This window comes from Peromyscus maniculatus, chromosome 4 (genome assembly GCF_049852395.1).
Source record: "Peromyscus maniculatus bairdii isolate BWxNUB_F1_BW_parent chromosome 4, HU_Pman_BW_mat_3.1, whole genome shotgun sequence".
NCBI classification, from domain to species: Eukaryota; Metazoa; Chordata; class Mammalia; order Rodentia; family Cricetidae; genus Peromyscus; species Peromyscus maniculatus.
Genome location: NC_134855.1, coordinates 87512784 through 87520602, shown reverse-complemented (window position 1 = coordinate 87520602; position 7819 = coordinate 87512784).

Here is a 7819-nt window from a genome sequence, read left to right as displayed (position 1 = left end):
TATGTTGTACTTTCATTTTCATTGAATTATAGGAACTTTTATAGATATCTACAGAACATTCCATCCTAACAAAAAAGAATATACCTTCTTCTCAGCACCCCATGGAACCTTCTCAAAAATTGACCACATGCTTGGCCACAAAACAAATCTCAACAGATACAAAAAAATTGGAATGACCTCCTGTATCTTATCAGACCACCATGCCTTAAAGTTAGACCTCAACAACAACAACAAAAATTATAGAAAACCCACAAACTCATGGAAACTGAATAATGCCCACCTAAAACATCAATGGGTCAAGGAATAAATAAAGAAAGAAATTAAAGAGTTCCTAGAATTCAATGAAAATGAAAGTACAACATACCCAAACTTATGGGACACTATGAAAGCAGTGCTAAGAGGAATATTCCATTCTTAATCTATCTCCTTGAGCACAGGATTTAGTTCTATTCCATTTCCAGGGTGTTGTTGGTTGTTTTTTTTTTTTTTTTGCTCTTTGGGGCACCACCACCCAGCTCCCAAATAAATCATACACAGAGTCTCTTTTTTAGTTATGAATGCCTAGCCTTGGTTTGGCTTGTTTCTTGCCAGCTTTCCTTAACTTAAATTATTCCATCTACCTTTTGCCTCTGGGCTTTTCCCATTCTCTCATTCTGTAAATCTTAAACTTACTCCAAGGCTTGCTATGTAGCTGAGTGGCTGGCCCCTGATATCCTCCACCTTCTCTTGCTCCTTCTTCCTATCTGTTCCCAGATTCTCTTTCTATATATTCTCTGCCTGTCAGCCCCACCTATCCTTTCCCTGCCTTGCTATTGGCCATTCAGTTCTTTATTAGACCATCAGATGTTTTAGACAGATGGAATAACACAGCATCACAAAGATAAACAAATGTACAAGATAGTCTACCATACACCTGAAGATATCTATGCCCGGTATGAAATAGGGGTCCCCCGCATAAAAAGAGAGCCAGTCTCGCTAACCCTGGCCCTGATACTAGGTGGATTAACTATGGGAGGAGTCGCCGCCGGAATAGGCACAAGTACCACTGCCCTCATGGAAACCAACCAGTTCAGACAACTCCAGGTTGCCATGCATACCGATATCCAGGCACTGGAGGAATCCGTGAGTGCCTTGGAAAAGTCACTCACCTCCCTGTCTGAGGTAGTTCTGCAGAACCGGAGGGGATTAGACCTCCTCTTCCTGCAGGAAGGGGGGTTATGTGCCGCCCTTAAAGAAGAATGTTGCTTCTATGCGGATCATACTGGGGTGGTGAGAGATAGCATGGCTAAATTAAGAAAGAGATTAGAACAAAGACAAAAACTCTTTGAAGAACAGCAGGGATGGTTTGAAGGATGGTTCGGAAGGTCCCCCTGGCTCACCACCCTCATCTCCACCCTTATGGGACCCCTTCTGATTTTATTGCTCCTTCTGACGCTCGGGCCCTGTATCCTAAACAGACTTGTCCAATTTATCAGGGAACGCGTTTCTACTGTTCAGACCTTGGTATTGACCCAACAATACCGACGACTCAACCAGGTGGAAATGGAGCCACATCCCTATTCTTCCCCATGAATGGAGGATTCCATTCCCTGAGATAAGAAAATGGGGGAATGAAAGCCCCCAGCATACTTGCTTAGCCTAACACCATTTTGAGCAAGGCCTGAAAAGTACGGGGAAAGTTAGAGGACATGGGCATAGGAACAAACAGGGTACTAAAGGTCAGAAAAACAACTTGGAGCCAAGTCAGCAGGCGTGTCGAGCTCGGGGAAAAACCACGAGCTGTCCTGAGTTTGAATCCTGGCCTCATATGAATCGTCCAATCAGAACCCTGTAAACCATGCTTCTCGCTTCTGTACCCGCCCTTCTGCTGCCCGACCCTATAAAAACCCTCCACCCCAGCCCGTCGGCGTGCCAGTCTCTTGAGCCTCTTGAGGGACTGTGTTGCCCCGGGTACCCGTGTTCCTGAATAAAGCCTCTTGCTGTTTGCATCTGACTTGTGGTCTTGGTGTGATCTCTGGGTGAGGGTCTCTCCAGAGGGAAGACTGCCTTCGGGGGTCTTTCAGACTGACAGTTGAGTGCCCGGGGACATGGAGGCGGTGCCCGACCTATGATCATTTGTGTGATTTTCCCTTTTCTCCCCCCAACCCCATTCCTGCTATGACGCGAGAATTTCATTGAAACGGTGAAATATTGTATTTTAGAAACATACATATAATTTCCTTTCTGGGGGAAGGGCTCGAGACAGGGCATCTAGGTGTAGTTTTGGTGCCTGTCCTGGATCTCGCCAGGCTGGTGTCAAGATCCACCTGGCTCTGCCTCCCTAGGGCAGGGGTTAATGGCTTGTGCCTCTGCTGCCCTGCGAAATTACTATTTTTAAGTAAAGCATACCAATTACTTTATGGAAAAATGGGTAATATTACATGGACAGAGAAGAAAATATTCATATATTTAAGAGTGTATATTAAAAGTTAAAGAAAAAAAGGAAAGGAATTTGAGATAGAGCAAAGTGGAAAATACCGTGTATCATAGGAAGGAAAAAGAAGGGGAAAGTTTTGTAATTATTTTGGCTTTTTTGATAAGCAGACTTCTCTGCAAAAGAAACCATTCCTGAAGGGTCAGAAGATCACCTATGCCTGTAAGATTGGGCACCACAGCTGGAAAGACAATGAAATATGTCAAAGAATGATGGTTTTGACATTAGTCTTTCCCTGAACAAGTAACTTGATTAATTTCACTTCAGGGTTTTCACTCTACTTCAGAAATTTGTATGTTTCCCATCATATCAAAATTGGTTCTCAGAGATTGTTGTCATATTTATCTGATTTTTGAAGTTGCCTGTTTTTTAGAAATAATTCCATAGTTTCATCATACATAGTGATTTATGACACACAACATTCTTGTACATATGTGGTAGTTTGAATGTAATTAATCCCCATAAGCTCAAAGGGAGTGACACTATTAGGAGGTATGGCTTTTTTGGAGTAGCTATGGCCTTCTTGGAGGAAGTGTGCTACTGTAGAGGCAGGCTTTGAGGTCTCATATATGCTCAAGCCATGCCAAGTATCTCAGTTCACTTCCTGTTGCCTGTGGATCAAAGATGTATACTTCTCAGCTCCTTCTTCAATATCATGTCTGCCTGTTTTTTGCCATGTCCCAACATGATAATAATGGACTCAACCTATGAACTGTAAGCCACCCAATTAAATGTTTTTCTTTATAAGAGTTTCCATGGTCATGGTGTCCCTTCACAGCAATAGAAACCCCAAGACAACATATCCATAGTGTAAGTTGAACATATTTGCACCATAACCTCTTCCCTCCCTCATTCCCTCTCATCTTTTCTAACTCTCCTTGTTCCCCTAGACAGTTGGTATCACTTCTACTTTTGTATCATACATACATAAGTGATCTTACATGTTTATATAAAACTCAGGAATCACATATGAGAGAAAACATTTCATAAAGACTGGTTTAATTCAGTAAATATGATTACATGTAGATATGTCCACTTTCCTACAAATGATAAAACTTTGCTCTCCTTTTTGACTGAAAACATTTTCATTATGTATGTAAACCACATTTTCTTATCTATTGATGTGTGGTTGGACACCTAGGTTGATCTATTAACACAGCCACTGTAAATAGGGATGCAATAAACATTATACATAAGTATCTCTTTTAAAAGTTGGCTTAGAACTTGTGGGTAAATAATCAGGAGTGGCATAGTTGGCTTATATGATAGATCTCTTACAAGTTTTATTTGTTTATTTAGAAATTTCCATGGGGGATAGTTGACATTTCCATTAACAGTGTGTAAGGGTTCATCAGACAACCTAGCACTTTTTGTTCTTAGTGACTGCCATTATGGCTGGGGTGAAATGGAATCTCAGTGTATTTTTAATTTTTCTTTCTCTGATGGATAGTAAGGTCAAACATACCTTCATGTTGAAAAGACATTTGTACTTCATGTTTTGAGAACTTTATTCTTTTTATTAGCCCATGTATTCATTGTATTGTTTGATTTCTTTTTGTTTAGTTTTAAAATTCTCCATATACTCTACATATTAATCCCATCCTAGATACATAGCTAGTAAATATATATGCCTATTCTATGGGCTCTTTCTTTACTTGTTTATTTGTTTTCTATTGTGCAATGTGTAATTTTGGTTAAAAAAAATAATAAGCTAACTATAATGGCTTTTGTAGGGAGTCTTTATTTGTCCTAAAAGAGAATTCTTTGTCTTAAACAGGGAATTCTTAACAGAGGAAACTCAAATGGTCTAGAAACATTTAAAGAAATGTTCACCATTCTTAGACATCAGGGAAACGCAAATCAAAACTACTTCAAGATTTCATCTTACATCTGTCAGAATGGCTAAGATCAAAAACACAAGTGAAACCTCATACTGGAGAGATTGTGGAGCAAGGGAAACTATCTTCCATTTCTGGTGGGAGTGAAAACTTATACAGCCACTTTGGAAGTCAGTGTGGTAGTTTCTCAGAAAACTGGGAATCAATCTACCACAAGACCCAGTTATATCACTCTTAGAAATATACTCATAGGATAGTCAATCATACCACAAAAAACTTGCTCAACTATGTTCATAACAACTTTATTTGTAATAGCCAGAACCTGGAAACAACATAGATGTCCCTCAACTGAGGAATGGATAAAGAAAATGTGGTACATTTACCCAATGTAGTATTACTCAGCTGTTAAAAACAATGACATCATGAAATTTGAAGACAAATGGAACTAGCAAAATATCATCCTGAGTGAAGTTAACCTAGACTGCCTTAGTTAGGGTTTCTATTACTGTGAAGAGACATCATTAGCAAGGCAATTCTCATAAGGATAACATTTAATTGTCTTGCTTACAGTTTTAGAGGTTCAGTCCATTATCATCATGGTGGGGAGCATGGTGGCATGCAGGCAGACATGGTGATGGCTACGTCTTGATCAGAAGACATCAGGAGAGTGGACTGCTACAAGATTGGGCATGGCTTGACCACATACAAGACATTAAAGCCAACTCCCCCAGTGACATACTTTATCCAACAAGCCATATCTACTCCAGGAAAGCCACACATTTTTTTTTTTTGGTTTTTTGAGACAGGGTTTCTTTGTGTAGCATTGGAGTCTGTCCTAGAGCTCCCTCTATAGACCAGGGTGGCCTTGAACTAACAGAAATCCACCTGTCTCTTCCTCCAGAGTGCTAGGATTAAAGGTCTCTGCAACCACCGCCCGGCAAAGCCAGACCTCATAATAGTGCCACTCCCTATGTGCTTATGGGAGCAAATTAGATTCAAACTACCACATTCCATTCCATGGCCTTTGTAAGCTTTTAACAATATCATAATGCAAAATACATTTAGTCCAACTTCAAAAGTCCCCATAGTCTGTCACAGTCTCAATATTTTTAAAAGTCCAAAGTGCAAAGTATTGTCTGAGGTACATGCAATCTTTTAACTGTAACCCCCTATAAAATCATAATACAAAAAGAGATCATATACTTCCAATATATAATGGCTCAGTATATATATTATCATTCCAAAACTTAGGGAAGGGAGCATAGTGAGGAAGTACTGGACCAAAGCAAGACCAAAACCCAGCTGGGCATACTACAAACTGTTTCTCCATGTCTAATATCAAAACACTCTTCTGATTTCAAACTCTTTTCAGCTTTATTGACTGCAACACACTTCTTTCTCTTAGGCTAGTTCCACTCCCCCTTAGCAGCTTTCCTTGGCAGGTATCTCATGGCTTTGGCATCTCCAACATCTTGGGGTCTCCAAGGCAATTCAGGCTTCAACGTCATAGCCTCATGAAATGGTCTCACTGAGCCTCCATACAGGGATATCACTGACACATTCCTAGCCTCAACAGCTTTCCTTAGTCATCAAGGTAAATTCCATAACCCATTACTTCTAAACTTACCTCTAATGTCAGAACTCCATGGCTGAAGCTGCCAAGTTCTGGTGTTTTTGGTGCTGGAACATGGCTTCTCATTCAGTTACATCTTTACCAGCCTTTTGTCTTTCACTGCCTAAGCTTGGCTATCTAGAAACTTGCTCAAACTCAGAGATCTGCCAGCCTCTTTGCCTTCCCAGTGCTGGGATTAAAGGCATGCACCACAACACCTGGCTCTAATTTTTCTTTAATTCCTTTTCTCAAGTTGGAAATTTAGCTGGGTGGGATCTTGCCCCAAGGTCATCACTCCCTTTATTCCATTTCTTAATCTATCTCCTTGAGCACAGGATTTAGTTCTATTCCATTTCCAGGGTGTTGTTGGTTGTTTTTATTTTTTGTTCTTTGGGGCCCCACCACCCAGCTCCCAAATAAATCATACACAGAGTCTTATTTTTAGTTATGAATGCCTAGCCTTGGTTTGGCTTGTTTCTTGCCAGCTTTCCTTAACTTAAATTATTCCATCTACCTTTTGCCTCTGGGCTTTTCCCATTCTCTCATTCTGTAAATCTTAAACTTACTCCAAGGCTTGCTATGTAGCTGAGTGGCTGGTCCCTGATGTCCTCCTCCTTCTCTTGCCCCTTCTTCCTATCTCTTCCCAGATTCTCCTTCTATATATTCTCTGCCTGTCGGCCCCACCTATCCTTTCCCTGCCTTGCTATTGGCCATTCAGTTCTTTATTAGACCATCAGATATTTTAGACAGATGGAGTAACACAGCATCACAAAGTTAAACAAATGTACAAAAGTAACACACCTTGAAATAATATTCCTTAACACCTGGTGCCCCTTTTCTCATTCTGTACATTTTATCTTTTCATTTTCTCAACTTGATCTGATGGAGATAAATCTTCATCAGAGTTAACACTAATAACTACATGACAGAGTTTATACTAGGCTGTTTTGAGAATTCCTCTGCTAACAAAATTAATCCAAAAGTCTTCACTTTAGCCTTAGGCAGACTCTTTGGACAAGGACAAAAAAGCAGCCACATTCTTCACCAAAATATCACAAGAACCATAGGTTGCTTATTAATATTTGTCTCCTCTATAACCTCTTAAGCTAGCACCCCAGAGTTCAAATAACTCTTTGCATCATTGTCTTCCATGCTTCTACTAGTATGGCCAATTAAGTAGTGCTTAAATCATCCCACTGCTTTCCTATCCTAAACTTCAAAGTCCATATTACTCTAAACAAAAACATAGCCTGGTCTATCTCAGCAACATCCCAGTCCCTGGTACCAACTTCTGTCTTAGGATTTCTATTGCTGTGAAGAGACACCATGACCACTGCAACTCTTATAAAGAAAACATTTAACTGTGGTGTCTTGCTTACAGTTTCAGAGGTTCAGTCCATTATCATCATGGCAGAGAGTATGGTGGCATGCATGCAGACATGGTGCTGGCTACATCTTGATCAGAAGGCAACAGGAAAGTGAACTAAGACACTGAGCATGGCTTGAACATATGTGAGACCTCAAAGCCCACCCCACAGTACCACATTTCCTCTAACAAAGCCACACCTAGTCCAACAAATCCATACCTCCTAATAGTGCCACCCACTATGAACTTACAGGGGCAAATTGCATTCAAACTATCACACAGACCCAGAAAGATAAACATGGTATGTAATCATTAATAAGTGGATATTTGCTGTAAAGTAAAGGATAACTATACTGCAATCCACAGACCCATAGAAACTAGGTGACAAGAAGGATTCAAAGAGAGGAATGCTGGATCTCCCCAGGATGGGGGAATAGAAGAGAGTTTGTGAGTGGATTTTGCATGAGTGGGCATGGTAACATGAGATATCAGATTGGGAAGGGGGAGATGGGGAGAGTACTGAAAGAGAC